Source organism: Cotesia typhae, unplaced genomic scaffold (assembly GCF_013202065.1).
Source record: "Cotesia typhae breed Kobodo isofemale line unplaced genomic scaffold, CoteBio_Ctyphae contig_5, whole genome shotgun sequence".
NCBI classification, from domain to species: domain Eukaryota; kingdom Metazoa; phylum Arthropoda; class Insecta; order Hymenoptera; family Braconidae; genus Cotesia; species Cotesia typhae.
Window position 1 is genome coordinate 505686 of NW_027423757.1, and position 14345 is coordinate 520030.

Here is a 14345-nt window from a genome sequence, read left to right on the forward strand (position 1 = left end):
TTTTTTGATGTAGAAAGCTGATTAATTTTTGAAATAGATCAGTGCAGCCGTTTGAAAGTTATTCCAAAAAATATCGGAGTTATGTTAATCAAATACTTGCTTCCAAATATTTCGTCGACGATATCTCGCGAACCAATCAACCGATTTTCACGTTCTTGGCAATAATCGAAGCAATTTTTTGAACTCTAATGAATATTCTATTTTATCAAAAACGATCCGGAAAGAAATGTCAAAGTTATGTCAAAAAAATACGTTTTTCGGTTTTCTTTTGTTCGTAATATCTCCCGAACTTATCAACCGATTTTTGACCGGATTAGCGGCAATCAACGTGGTTTTTCAAGCTTATGGGCGGATTAGTTTTTAGAGTTGATCGATAGAGCTGTTTAAAAGTTATCCAAAAAAAACACTTTCAAAAATAATTTTTTTTCTTGTTTTTTTTTTTATTTCTCAAAATCTAACCGTTCGAATCGCTTCAAATTCACAACAAGTCTAAGTTTGAGGGAACTATTTAGAACGCTCTTAGCGGATTCCGATCAGTTTATTCGTTCAAAAGTTATTAGCGAGTCACATACTTGCAGACATAGTGACAACAACGCGGGGGTCATCAGGGATGCTTCCTGTGGCCTTAAAACGTCGAAATCTGATAAAAATTCGATTTTTGCAAAACGGGGTAAAAACAATAACTTCCCGATTTTTAAGAATCTTTGATTTTCTTAGGGGGAAGTTAAATAAGTGGAATGAGAGGTTTTAAACATTTTCAATAAATACAATAAACGGCATATGCCATGAATCTGACTAGTTAATTTTTTTGCAAAAAAGCCATTTTTCCAGAATTTTGACTTAAATGACCAGTTTTTAGAACGCCATCTATAAATTAACCAAGTTTTAAACCATTAGAAACATTGAAGAGCTCGTCAACGAACATAACAAAATTAGTTAAAAGTCTTTAAACATTTACATATCTTGTCTGATCGGGTTTCTTAGCGTGGGGTCATGAGTTACCCCATATGGCCGATATGTGGCCTGGGTTAGGTGTGGCTGTTAAGGGTTAAGAGCCCTTTCTGACAAAAAAAAAAAGAGTTCATACGAGATATTTGTAGTGTAATTGTAAAATTAATCACAAAAATTGGTTCAGTTACAGTTAGAAAGATAGATTCATGGCTGTCATCCATCCACGTATCAACTATTACCAATGCTGCTTAACTTTGGTGATGGCGTGATGTTCCTGATGAACTAATCATATTTCTTTTTTCCTACATAAACTTCTGGGTTCACATAAAGTTACAAACGACGTAATAACATTAAGAAAGTTGACAACGACTATTCTATCCAAGAAATAAAAAAAAATACCTACCACTTTATAAGCATAGATTTAATTGTGCGTAGTGACAGTCTTGTGGGAATGGTCGGAATAGTTTCCTAGGACTTCAAAACGTGGTGATCTGATAAAAACTTGATTTTTCAAAATTTAGGTAAAAACAACAACTTCCCGATTTTTGGAAAACCATTGTGGATTTTGTAATTTTTCATAGCGGAAAGTTAAAAATATTGCGAAGCATAACAATATATCCCTCTCTTTTTCAGTCTTTTATTTTCTACAGCACTCTAATGTACTCATTGTGTCTAGACATTTTACATTTTTCAAATTCATGAAAATCGGATGATTCTTTAAGAAACTATTACAGATTTATAATATTTAAAGAAGTATTTTCCCAAATAACTTACATATTTTTATGCTCACAAAGCCTAAAAGCTTGAAAAAGTTATATTTTTGAGCTTACAGAACTTATAAATTTCGAATTTGGTAAAAGACCAATTTTCAAGGCCCTTATTAGAAATTAGTGGGAAGTTTCAAGAATGATTTTAGTGGTCTATCATTATTAACATTTTTTTCGTTTCACTTTAACTTTTGCCATTCTCTTCCCAGAAAAAAAATTTCATATATATGTATTGATTTATTTATTCATAAATCATATATTATTATTCATCAAATTATGTATAATCATATATAGTTGTCCGCAAATTTATATGATTATATATAAAAATTTTTTCTCGGGTATGCAGCAAAATTGAAGAGATTGTGTATTTTTTTTCGTTATAATGAGTTTTCGTTCTGTGGCAATAATAAAAAAATAAATATTGTGCTTTACTTTGGAGAGCGAGAAGGTAAGAATTCCACTTCTTAAGATTTCACGTTAAGAAATTGTATTCTATTAAGTTGGTTTGGCGTTTTTTACTTTACCAGTACTTCAATTGTATATTTCATTTTTGTATTATATTTCTATGAAGAGAAATGGTCGGCCTATTTTTATTAAATTAATAAAATTAAACTACTAATTTAAGCTCTTGAGTATTTAATCGTAGCAAAAGAATTGCATTTTTGAAAATTTTATATAATAATTAGTAACAAACTGAAGAAAAAGTTTCAAAAAAAGTTAAAAAAAAAATATCCGACAATGCGTGTGAATGAGACTGGTATCTGGCAAGGGGATCTTAAAGAACGTCGCGTGTTCAGATATAAACAGACGATTGGTTTTACTGCTTACTGACCGGTTAAGTTTTTTTCTTTTTCTTACAATAAGTCTATTTTAAAAAGTAGTAAGTGCGACTTTTTTTAAGCTATTCTACTCAAATTTATACATTCCATTTCGAAAAGCTTATTTATACTGAATTTAGTTTTCAGAAGTATAAAGAAAAACTTTTTCGTTTTATTCATAATTTCATCGAATTCAGTTATAGATTTTTAAAAACAGATTTGAGAGTGCATGCTTAAGGAGCTGACTCGGTTGTATAAACAAATATTTTATTTAAACTTATTCTTAAATTTTAATATAGCTTAGAGATAAAACACCTACAAAGGGTTCTGTTTAATTCATTAGAAATCAAATTTATGTTGATAGAAACGTTTCAACAATAGAACTTAGAAATCATGTGATTCTTAATTTTTTCAATTAATTAATTGTCTAATATTGTAACAACTGTCATTGCAAAATTATTCATGCTGCCGCGCATATTAATCTTCACGATTGAAAAAAAATATATGCAATAAATGTAATATATTTTTGACGTCTGTAAAGTATTGACACAATTCAGCATTAATCGACATTATTAGTGATTGCTTGGAATCTAATCAATTAACAAAATTTTGATTCGAGTAATTAATTAGTAACTAATTCAGTACCACAAATAAATTTTGTTGTTTGAATAATAATTGAAATGATGATGAAGGATTTTGCACTGAAATAAATTATCTTTAAAAATTACTGTTAAATTCACGGTAATCTTGGAACGGATCGCACGACCTAACCATTGGCCAGAAAGTGAGAAAATTTTAAAATTTTATTTTCAACAAATTTTACCGTAGTCTATATAAATTTTATTGGGTTTTCGGTAAATCTTATTAAGTCTACCCTAAAATAAAAGAATTTTTTCGTAATTTTTATTCCAAAAGTGGTAATAAATAAAAGAGCCGCATTAGGTCCCACTATTACAGTGAATTTAACAGTACCTAATTATTAAAGAAAATTTCTTTCCGTATGGACGAGTCAATGCCACCTCTATAAATTTAATTTTTTCAAATGAGTTTTAATCTATATCTTCTATATATATCTAAGAGATTCCTATCTATATAGTCACTCATCACGATATCTCGGGAACCATCAGACCTAGAAACTTGAAATTTGGTAGGAATATTCCTTTCGCCGAGTAGAGGTCAGCTAAGAACGGATTTTACGGAATTCCACCCACAAGGGGGGTTGCGGGGGCGTTAACAATGAAAAATTCCCGTTTTTAAACTATAGCTCGTATCGACACCAAATTTGGTAGGAATCTTCTGTAGGAGATGTAGAAATAATCTATGAATGAATTTTACGATATCTCACCCCCACAGGGGGTTGCGGGGGTGGCTTTTAACAATGAAAATTTTTAATTTTCAAGCTAAAGGTCCTATCGACTCCAAATTTGGTATAAATCTCCTGTAAGAGATGTAGAAATAATCTATGAATGAATTTCACGATACCTCACCCCCATAAGAGGTTGCGGGGGTGGCTGTTAACAATGAAAATTTTTAATTTTCAAGCTATAACTCCCATCGACTTCAAATTTAGTAGGGATATTACTTTTACCATGTAGAGGTCAGCTAAGAACAAATTTTCAGAAATTCCATCCCCAAAGGAACTTGCGGGAGCGTTAACAATGAAAAATATAGGAGCTGTTCTATAGGTAGATTGACTCATCACGATATCTCTGGAACTAAAAGATCTAGAGACTTGAAATTTCGTAGGAATATTACTTTTACCATGTAGAGGTCAGCTAAGAACGAATTTTAAGAAATTTCTCCCCCAAAGGGGTTTGCGGGGGCGTTAAGAATGAAAAATTCCCGTTTTTAAACTATTAATCCTATCGACTCCAAATTTGGTAGGAATCTTTTGTAAGAGATGTTGAAATTATCTATGAACAAATTTCACGATATCTCACCCCCATAAAGGGTTGCGGGGGTGGCTATTAACCATGAAAATTTTTAATTTTCAAGCTATAACTCCCATCGTTCTCAAATTTGGTAGGAATCTTCTATAAGTGATTTCAAAATGATGTAAGAGCGAATTTTATAACAACCTACTCTCAAAATGGATTGCAGGGGTGGGTGTTAACAATTAAGATTTTTAATTTCCAAGCTATAGCTTCTACAGGTTTTAAATGTGGTAAGAATCTTTTGTATGTGATGTAGGAATGCTATAAGAGCGGATTTTATGATAGCCTACTTATAATATGGATTGCGGGGGTAGGTGTTAACAATTAAGATTTTTAATATCCGAGCTTTAGCTCCTGCAAACCTTGAATTTGAAAATACTTTTGATCTACCCACCTCCTCCTACACATCTACCTCATAATTCTTACGCATTTAACATGTCGCGATATCAATTGTTGCCCAGAAATTATTGCCCAGGCAATAATTTTTTCTATTGACTCAAGAAAATTTATTTGTTTAAAATGGCGTTCTCGGTGAAAAATATTTTAATAATTTCAAGGTTACATATTTTTCAGCGTATTAATAACAAAATAAATTCACATATGATGTTAAATTCAGCTAGAAATAGCTTTTCTCGAATTCTGACTTCAAAAGGGATTACGCGTATAAATACAATTCTGTAAACGCCCAGCAAAGCGGGCGGGTAACAGCTAGTTTATTTTTATAAACTAAAAAAATTTTAATTACGGTCGACTCTGTAGGCCATCTCTGGAACTTCCCACTATGTACGAATTCAAAGTGCTCGAAAAATTTCGTAATCGAAAGTCACGAGCTTCCTCGAACTTCAAAACTTAACTTCCATTTATTATCTAGTAGTTGTTGAACAAAAACTTTTTAAAAAATTTTTAAGTGCGATGTTTCCCGATCGAATCAATCGTTTTTGAGAGGTTTCCCAGTCGAAAAGCTCCAATAAGATCCCTTCAAAAGCGACAAAAGCCACTTAAAAACCAATAAAATTTATGGGTTTCTAAGGGGCTTTTTTCGCTTTTGATTGGATCCTATTGGAAATTTTAAACAGGGTTCCGGCATTCAACGTTGTTTTTTGAACACAAGATTTTTCATTACCTATCAAACGATCCGACTTAAAATTATAAAGTTATGTTAGAAAAACACTTTTTAATTTCCTTTTATGAAAATCAGTAATTTTTTAAGAGTCGGCAAGTTATTGGTTTCATCCCAGTTTTCAAAAATCGAGTTTTCATTATATTGGTCGATCTTATAACTTTTACGTCGAATTGTTTCGAATGTTGTAAATAATCTTTTTGTGCTTGTAAAACTACGTCGAATGCCGCAAGCTCCATTAAAAATGACTGATTTGATCGGAAGATCACGCAAAACCCCCAATAGTTGCTAGTGTCTTTTTCTACAATTGGCTCTTGCTCAAGTTCATGTAGAAAGAACTAGTTCAAGATTTATATATAACTAGCTCAAGACATCTTGTGCAAGAGTATGAGACAAGTCTGATGCAAGGCGCATTAAAATAATTTTTTGACGCATTTTTTGAATCAGAAACTCACAACAAACACTTACCCATGACTTGCTCAAGATCCGTAATTCTCAGTAATTTGTTCATTTCTAAAGTATTTGTGAATCAAAAACTAACAGAAAATGTTGAAGTTTGACTTGCTCAAGATTTGCACAAGATGCATGATACAATGCATATTTTATAACACTTTTTCCCCTCCACTACTTGAAGATGTATTGATTCAGTGGTGCTCAGTTTAAAATAATTTTGTATTGATAGATAAAACAGTAGGTCTATACTCTAAAAGGTTAAGCTGAATGAGATCCACTGATCCCCCTACCGAAACAGGTACAGCTGACGGGCCTTGCTGATTACTTCGTGGCCATAGTAGTGATAGAGGACGTTGATCTTCTAGTGCAGTCGACCATCAATGCCGTAGAAGACTGATTTGAACATCAGCTAAAACTAACTAAACACAAAACGGATATAATGGTACTGACGCGCCAGAAGTGGTTTCCGAAATCTTTTAAGGTAAACATTGGCGAAACAATAATAACGTCTACAAAAACACTTCGCTTACGCTACCTAGGAGTGAATTCCATGTCCAATCGACCCCTTTCGATTTGGACAAATTTTGGTCAGAAGTTTTCTTGTATCATATAATGAAGTTCTGCCAAAAAAAAACAAATAATGTTTTTTTTTTTTTTCAAAAGATATGCAAACTTAAAATTTCGCAATTTTTACAGTTTTTCAATTTTGTTTTTGTAATATTTCGAACGCTATTGTAGATACAGGAATAACCCTTCGTTTGTTTGAAAGGGCACACTTAGGGCTATTGAAAAAAAAATATATTTTTGGAAAAAAATTTTTAAAAATGCCAAATCTGTCAAATTTCGAATTTTTTTAAATCGTTAAAAATGATATTCGCAGTTAAAATTTTGGCTCAATTTTTTTTGTTCAATAACTTGTACTGATCTTAAAATATCTTGAAATTTTTAGAAGGGTGATTTTTTTTTTCAAAATAATAAAATTTTTGAATTTCCAAAAAAATTTTTTTTTGTTTTTTGCAACTTTTGCAACATAAGTAATCATTTTATTGTTAATTGATAAATATTGCGACCATTAATTGAAATAAAATCTATCCTATCTCTCAAGTTAGAACGAAACACACATTTAAAAAAGAAATAACTAAAATCGGTTAAATAGTTTAGGAGTCCATCGCGGACAAACATCGTGACACTGGAATTATATATATATAATAGAATATATTATTTACATTGAATTATATATGATCATATACAATTATATATAATTGTACATAATTATATATAATAATATATAATTAGATGCGGAATTTTTAACTTCTCGCTAAGAAAATCGAAGATTTTAAAAAATCGGGAAGTTATTGTTTTCACCCCATTTTCGAAAATCGAGTTCTCATCAGATCTTGACGTTTTGAGGTCCTAGGAAGCTTCCCTGACTATTCCCGCGATGATGTCCGTATGTTTGCGCGCGCGCGCGCGCGTGTGTGTGTGTGTGTGTATGTGTGTGCGTGCGTGTGTAAACCATTCGTAACTTTTGAACGGCTTGACCGACTTAATTGCGGTTGGTGCAATTTGAAAGGGCTTGACTGAACTTAGATTTTGAATACAATTTGGACCGTTAGATTTTGAGAAATCTCCAAAAAATACAAAAAAAAATTTATTTATAAGTGTTTTTTGGGGAAAAACTTTTAAACGGCTCTACCGATCGATTCCAAAATCAGCTCTTAACATTAAAAAACCACGTCGATCGCCGCCGGCCTGGTCAAAATCGGTAGATTCGTTCGTGAGTTATCGTCGACGAAAGAAATCGAAAAAAAGGCCATTCGGTAGCCAAAATGAAAGTAGATGTCTAAAGCCTTTTCAGAGATATGAAGCCTCAAACGTCATACTGTTAAAAATTGCGCTTTATTTTTTTTCTCAAACACAAACAATTCAATTTATCAATTCTTAATAATTTATTATTACAAATGCTAATTTTTATTGATTTTCAGCGAAAAATATCTACTTACATGAAAGATATGGTACAAGTTTCTATTAAAACTATTCATATTATGTAATAATAATCTATTTTGATTAATAATAATAGATTTATTGACTTATTAATAAATTTAATAGTAATAACAGTAAAATAGAAGATCTATTGAAACATTTTTAGTGAACTTCCTAGCAGTAAAATCTACAATAAATTCTTTTTCCTACTATTTGAATAATTTTGTTAATATTTTTTTTTACAGTTTGTAACAAACCTTAAAACTGCTCCTCATCTTTAGTTAAACGTTGATTGTATCAAGAAATTAACGCAATATTTCTTTCAACAACACCATTCACAACTTTTAACAAATTAAAAAATTGAAGATTATTTTGAAAGCTCTTATGAGTTGGCCATAAAGTTATGTCTATATCAAGAAAATCAATATACAAACCGAACCGTTCAAATAAAACTAAAGATTTTTATATTTAAAGTCGCTCAAATCTTTTTTTAATAATGTTTTCAAATTTTTGTCTTTTATTTGAAAACGCTTCTTATTTATAAGTGTGCCTTCATTCGATTTTAGAGCTGTAATAATTTTTTTTTTTATTTCTAGTGACACCCTGATATCAAATAATAATAGAGCAGCTGATTCCTCTAAGAGGTACCACAAACGCTTAGCCATTTTTTCGGATATATTTTTAGAAACAACTGGGTTTATTTTATTATAGGAAAGCAATTCTTATATTAGCTTCAAATCATTATTTGATGCTTTCATTGCCGATATTGCTGAAAACCACATTTTTACATAAAATTTTATTACAAAAACACCGACCTGACGCACTTTTTTCATTTCAGTATTCGTAAGTTTAAATTGATTTCTGAATAAAAACATTTTCAAATTCTAAATTGCCTTGACCATCCACCTTGCGTGATGTACTGCTCCAGGCAATGTGGCCAGATCGTGCGATTTTTTTACCCCCACTTTGTACCGCTTTCAATATAGTCAGATGAGAGTGTCCTACAAAGTGGGGGTAAGAAAAGAGCACGATCTGGCCACACTGGTTCCAGGTGGTTTAAAAATTATTCCGTTAGGTAGTATCGCTCCCAAAAAAATAAAAGCCAATTCCAAGTCTCTCTGTAATCACCTCTTATTCGTAATATCTATGTAACATAAATTAATAACATTATTATTAGTACTAAATTGCAATCAATGTTAATTTGATTAACGTAATTATTACGGGAAACATGAAATATATTTATTTTTACTTTTGAATAATTCGTAAGAAGAATCAGTATTTGTTCTTTAGTATCAACTTTGACTCCAAATACTCCCTGGTCTAAAATTCCTGCAACATACTTTTGGTGATCTATTTTGCTCCAATTATCTTTGAATCTGCTAAAAATTAGAAGATTAGGTTCAGATGATGTAGGCCAATATAATTCGAATACAAATCTTAAAACCAGTTCAAGAATGTGGTGACGACACGGTAAATAAATAAGCTCTCTTTTTAATGCTTGTTCTATTAAAGGGCATGAACCATTGTGTACTCATAATAAATAATAAACTTTTAGTTAAATTTTACAAATAAATAAATTGCAAATTGAACAATCAAAACATGGTTATAAAAAATTGAAGACATCTCAAAATGTAGATCAGCAATAATTTAAGTGAATAATACCTGTATTTGTTCTTGTAATATCAAAGCATAACGCTTTAACTTTGTCAGTGACAAACCAATCCCGTATTTTTTAAACAATTACTGAAGCCTGATTTCCACCAGTTCCAGAAGAAATTTTGGGAGCTTCCAGAAATATTTCTTGTCCCAAAGCTGTTAACACAATTGTCACTCTATCGACATTCCCAGGTTCTTTATTATCATGCATTATTTTTCTGTTCCATTTTCCCTCATGGATTCACACTTTCGATGGACCATTATATGACTTATATTGTAATCGTTTACTTCAAGATCTGCACTAGTCAACGTACCAACTATGATGTAAGTAGCATTTCTATCAGTCACATGGGCACAATCAAATTTACTAGCAAGTAGAGATGTCACTATGTCCTTTTTTTTCGTTGTTGCGATAATTTAACTTTGTAATCAGAAATTGAGTGTGAAGTTCGACTAAGACTGGAATACGTTTTTTGACTTAGCCCTCTGAGCCTTCTGGGCGTTTCCCCCACTCTTGGTGAAACGCCTCCTTCTACATTTATTTTACAAGCTCCCTACTCTTTCGGTGCCACGCGGCTCACTTAGTTCAACTTCGGCGTGAAAAGGCTAATAAGCCGGTATCGTTGACAATAGATTAATTTTTTCCTATAATATAATCAAATTTCAGTTAAATTATTGAAAATTCACAAAATAATTCAAAATTTCAATTACAAGAGGAAATAAAAACCAAAAATTAACAAGTTACATAACAAACTTGACTTCCTAATTTCAAGATTCGTTAAAAGATTTTAGCAATTTTTTAGATTCAAATTAAAAATCTTTGTGAACTCAAACTTTTAAGTTCTTTTCAAGGATGATAAAATACTAACGAAAAAGCTAGAATCATGAATAAAAAAGAAAAGTGTACTTATAAAGAGAAAATCATAAAAGATCATTTTTTACTATATGAAAAATAAATCAGTTCAATACTTTGAAGTTTTTGAGAAATGAAGAAAATGAATGATTCAAAAGTTAACGATTTTTTATATAATTTGTATGCAAAAGTTACTTAATACTGCGAAAAAGTATAGAAATACTTACCAATGTCATTTGGTTGATTTACATCACTATCGGATGTAAAATCAACTTTCATATTATTATGAGGGTAAACATTAATAAAACATCGTCGATTCGATTGACGTTGGCCTTCCAAAAATAACTTCTTATCTTTATCAATAAGTTTCGTTGCATTATGATGAGCAACGTCAAACAATTTTTAATTAGCACACGAAAATGTGACGTTTTATTATGAGACTGCTTTTTGTTTTTATTTTTTACCAAATTTTTCTAAAAAGTATGATAATGAACAAACTTTCTTGTTGCAGAACTTTTGGTAGACGTCGGAATTTCAGCTTCAGCTCATAACTCAAAAACCTTTTCAATCGTAAATAATGCACTTTTAATAATTGTCATTCTCTGAGAACTATGATAATGAAAAAACAAAAATCTAATAGAAGTTTCATAGAAGACTATTTTTTGGATTTTTAAACCGCAATAACTTTTGAATGAATGAACCGATTCTTACGTAGTTGGCGGCATTCTACGCAGTTTTTTAAGCCTCATAAAGAATTTCTAAGTTTTAATTGATCAAACCAGAAATTGCGGAGTAACTCCGAAATAATACTTTTTTCGGTTTTCTTTCGTTCACGATGTCTCTTGAACGACTCAACCGATTTTGATCGGATTGGCGGCGATCGACGTGGTTTTTCAAGGTTGAGAGCTGATTAGTTTTTGAAATCGATCGGTTGAGCTGTTTAAAAGTTATTCCAAAAAAACCACTTCTGAAAAAATTTTTTTTCCTATTTTTTTTGAGATTTCTCCAAATTTCTCAAAATCTATCGGTCCGAATTGGTTCGAATTTTTAGGAAATCTAAGATTGGCTAAGCCCTTTCGAATGGCACGAACCGCGATGAAATCAGTTCAACTGTTCAAAAGTTATAAGAGGTTCACACACACACACACACACACACACACACACACACACACACACACACACACACACACACACACAGAGGAGACACACAGACATAGTGACACCCTCTCAAAAACCCTCGAAATGGCTTCCTAGGACCTTAAAACATCGAGATCTGTTGAAAACTCGATTTTTGCAAAACGGGGTAAAACCAATAACTTCCCGATTTTTGAAAATTTTTAATTTTCTTAGCGAGAAGTTAAAAATATCAAAAAATTTATTGATTTTATGTTTTTCTTTTGCAATTTTACTTTATATTTTCTGACACTAGTTTTATTTATTTTTTTTTTTTGTAGATGGCTGATAGTTCACAAGGAAACGTTATGTTTATTTTCATTAGCTAAATAAAAAAGTTTGGGCGAAATTAGAACTACCTGTTACGTTAAATGATTTCATTTCCAAAGGTTAATTTCTATACTTTCTGACATTTGTTTATCAAACTCATTCTTTATGTCTGTTGTAAAATATAATTGTTTATTACAGCTCGTGAAGTCTTTCCCAGTTTGGTTGAAACAGCGTTTTATTTCACTGATTCAGATGATGTTCGGTTGGATGCTATTTTGGTCGACTACGTTTTCTCCAGCCCCAGAGGTGTTACATTGAAAATAAAATTTATTGATCATAACATCTTGAATGGTGAGTTTTTTGTTAATTACACTTGCTTATCAATGCATATTACGTCTGATATTACACATCAAAAATTTTAATCCTACAGATATAACAATTCCAGATAATTTAGAGTGTTCACTGAATTTACCAGTTATTGACTTTGTGAATTTATCATCATTGGAAAATATTAGTCCTGTTGCTGGAGAAGAACATTATGAAGTTCCTGCTCAAAAGCAAAAATTAAAATCTCATGCCCAAGCAACGGTTCTTATCAAAAAGGTGAGTCATGCATAGAAATTTATAAAATTCTTGGTTTTTACTTTGAAATTACAAATTGAAAATAAATATTTAGATTCATGTGAAAAGAATAATAAATTGTTCAACTAACAACTAATTTTCGTTTTAGAAATTACAAAAAATAATTCTTGACAGCCCAAATGGCCAAGACTTATTCAAAGAATGCAATAAGCTAAGTATTGTGACTGATACAAACCGAAAAAAAATTGTTTCATTGGTCGTTAGCCATTATTTGAAGGATCATAAAAATAAAGTGCAAAGCTCATTACCCGCATGGGAAAAAGCTGAATGTGCACAGGCAATAGTCGAGATATTTCCAAAACTCCGAAATCCAAAAGTTGGTCTAGGTTATGTAAGTATAAATCACTTGAGAAATTGGAAACATTAAATTTAAAACAGCTATTATTAATCACTTAACAGATGTTAATTTGTCAGAAAAATTGGTAATCGTGGGCAACAGTATTAATTTCAGAGAAGCAACATTAATTCTTAATAAATTTATTTGTACATCGTTTATAAATAAGTTACCAGCTTTTAGCAAAACTTTTTTTTTTTGTGAGATCGATTCGCAAATTTATATTGTTTGTGAATCATGGATTACTGAAGAAATATTACCTTCTTGTTTTCGTTACGCTATTGAACAAACATCTCAGACATTTGTCATCAATGTTTTAGATTTACTATACACTAAAAAGCTGGGAATTGCACGAATTAGATGCCGAAAATCCAGTGATAATAACTAATTATTTTTTAAAAAAAAAAAAAAAAAACATAAGTATTAAATATGTTTATGATGAGTAAATCATATATTTAAGTTGAAGACTGTTGGTACTTGACCAAAATTTAAAGAAATGAAATAAACTAATTTTCTTCATAAGCATGAAAAATTTATTTATTTTTAATTTATTCCCTAACCTTTATATTCAAACTCAAATAATAAATGAGTTAACACTTATTTTGTGTAAAATCAACACAATTCTAGTGTTAGATACAGTCGACACAAAATTAATGTTAATTTTGACACAATATTTTTGTTAAAAATTCAACACTTTTTTTTGTGTTGAAAATTAACACTAAAATTGTGTCGACGGATTCTAACACTAAGATTGTGCTAATTTTACACAAAACTTTTTACTGTGTTCGATTATCAAAAATTGAAAAATATATAATTCAATGGATGAAAAATGGGAAGAACGGTTCAAAAGTGCTAAAGTGATACCAACAAAACGAAGAATTCGTCAAATTACACCATTACTAAATTTTGTAGTGGAGGTAACGTCTTTTTTTTCATCACAAAAGTCCAAATAACATAGTACGATTAAAAGATCGAGAAAATGATTACTGAGTCGAGAGGAATAATTATAAGATGTTATACAATGTAGAAATAATTTTATTCTTACTAATAATACAATTTATGATTATTTCAGTTCAATTTTATTTAACCTCGGAGGTTTCACGAGCGACACAAAAAAATTTCAGTGCAAATTTATGTAGGACAAACAAATTTTCAAAAAAATTTTTTTTTCAACCGAAAAAATAAAATATAAAGTGAAGTAGGCACAACTTTGGAATGATGGGATTAAATGCAGTATGAGTAAAGGTTTTTTTTAAAACAAAAGAATTGAAAGTCAAAAGTTTCGAACCTCGGAAAAATGACGGTTTTATTGAAAAAACTAAAATATTCTATAGATCCTAACATCTGAAAATTTTTTCGTATTTTTTTCTGAAAACTCTATTTAAAAATAA

At 30.7% G+C, this 14345-nt stretch overlaps 1 long non-coding RNA gene across 3 annotated transcripts; it reads left to right on the plus strand.

Moving 5' to 3' along the window:
* Positions 1 to 9049: 9049 nt before the first annotated feature.
* On the plus strand, positions 9050 to 13457 carry LOC141530490 (uncharacterized). Of its 3 annotated transcripts, XR_012479761.1 has the most exons (7): positions 9051 to 9496; positions 9977 to 10006; positions 11990 to 12097; positions 12177 to 12329; positions 12409 to 12581; positions 12709 to 12951; positions 13020 to 13457. It is a non-coding gene; the product is annotated as an uncharacterized LOC141530490 (long non-coding RNA). The 3 variants fall into 3 exon arrangements; XR_012479762.1 differs by having other exon boundaries at positions 9050 to 10006; positions 12999 to 13457; XR_012479760.1 differs by having other exon boundaries at positions 9051 to 10006.
* Positions 13458 to 14345: the final 888 nt, after the last annotated feature.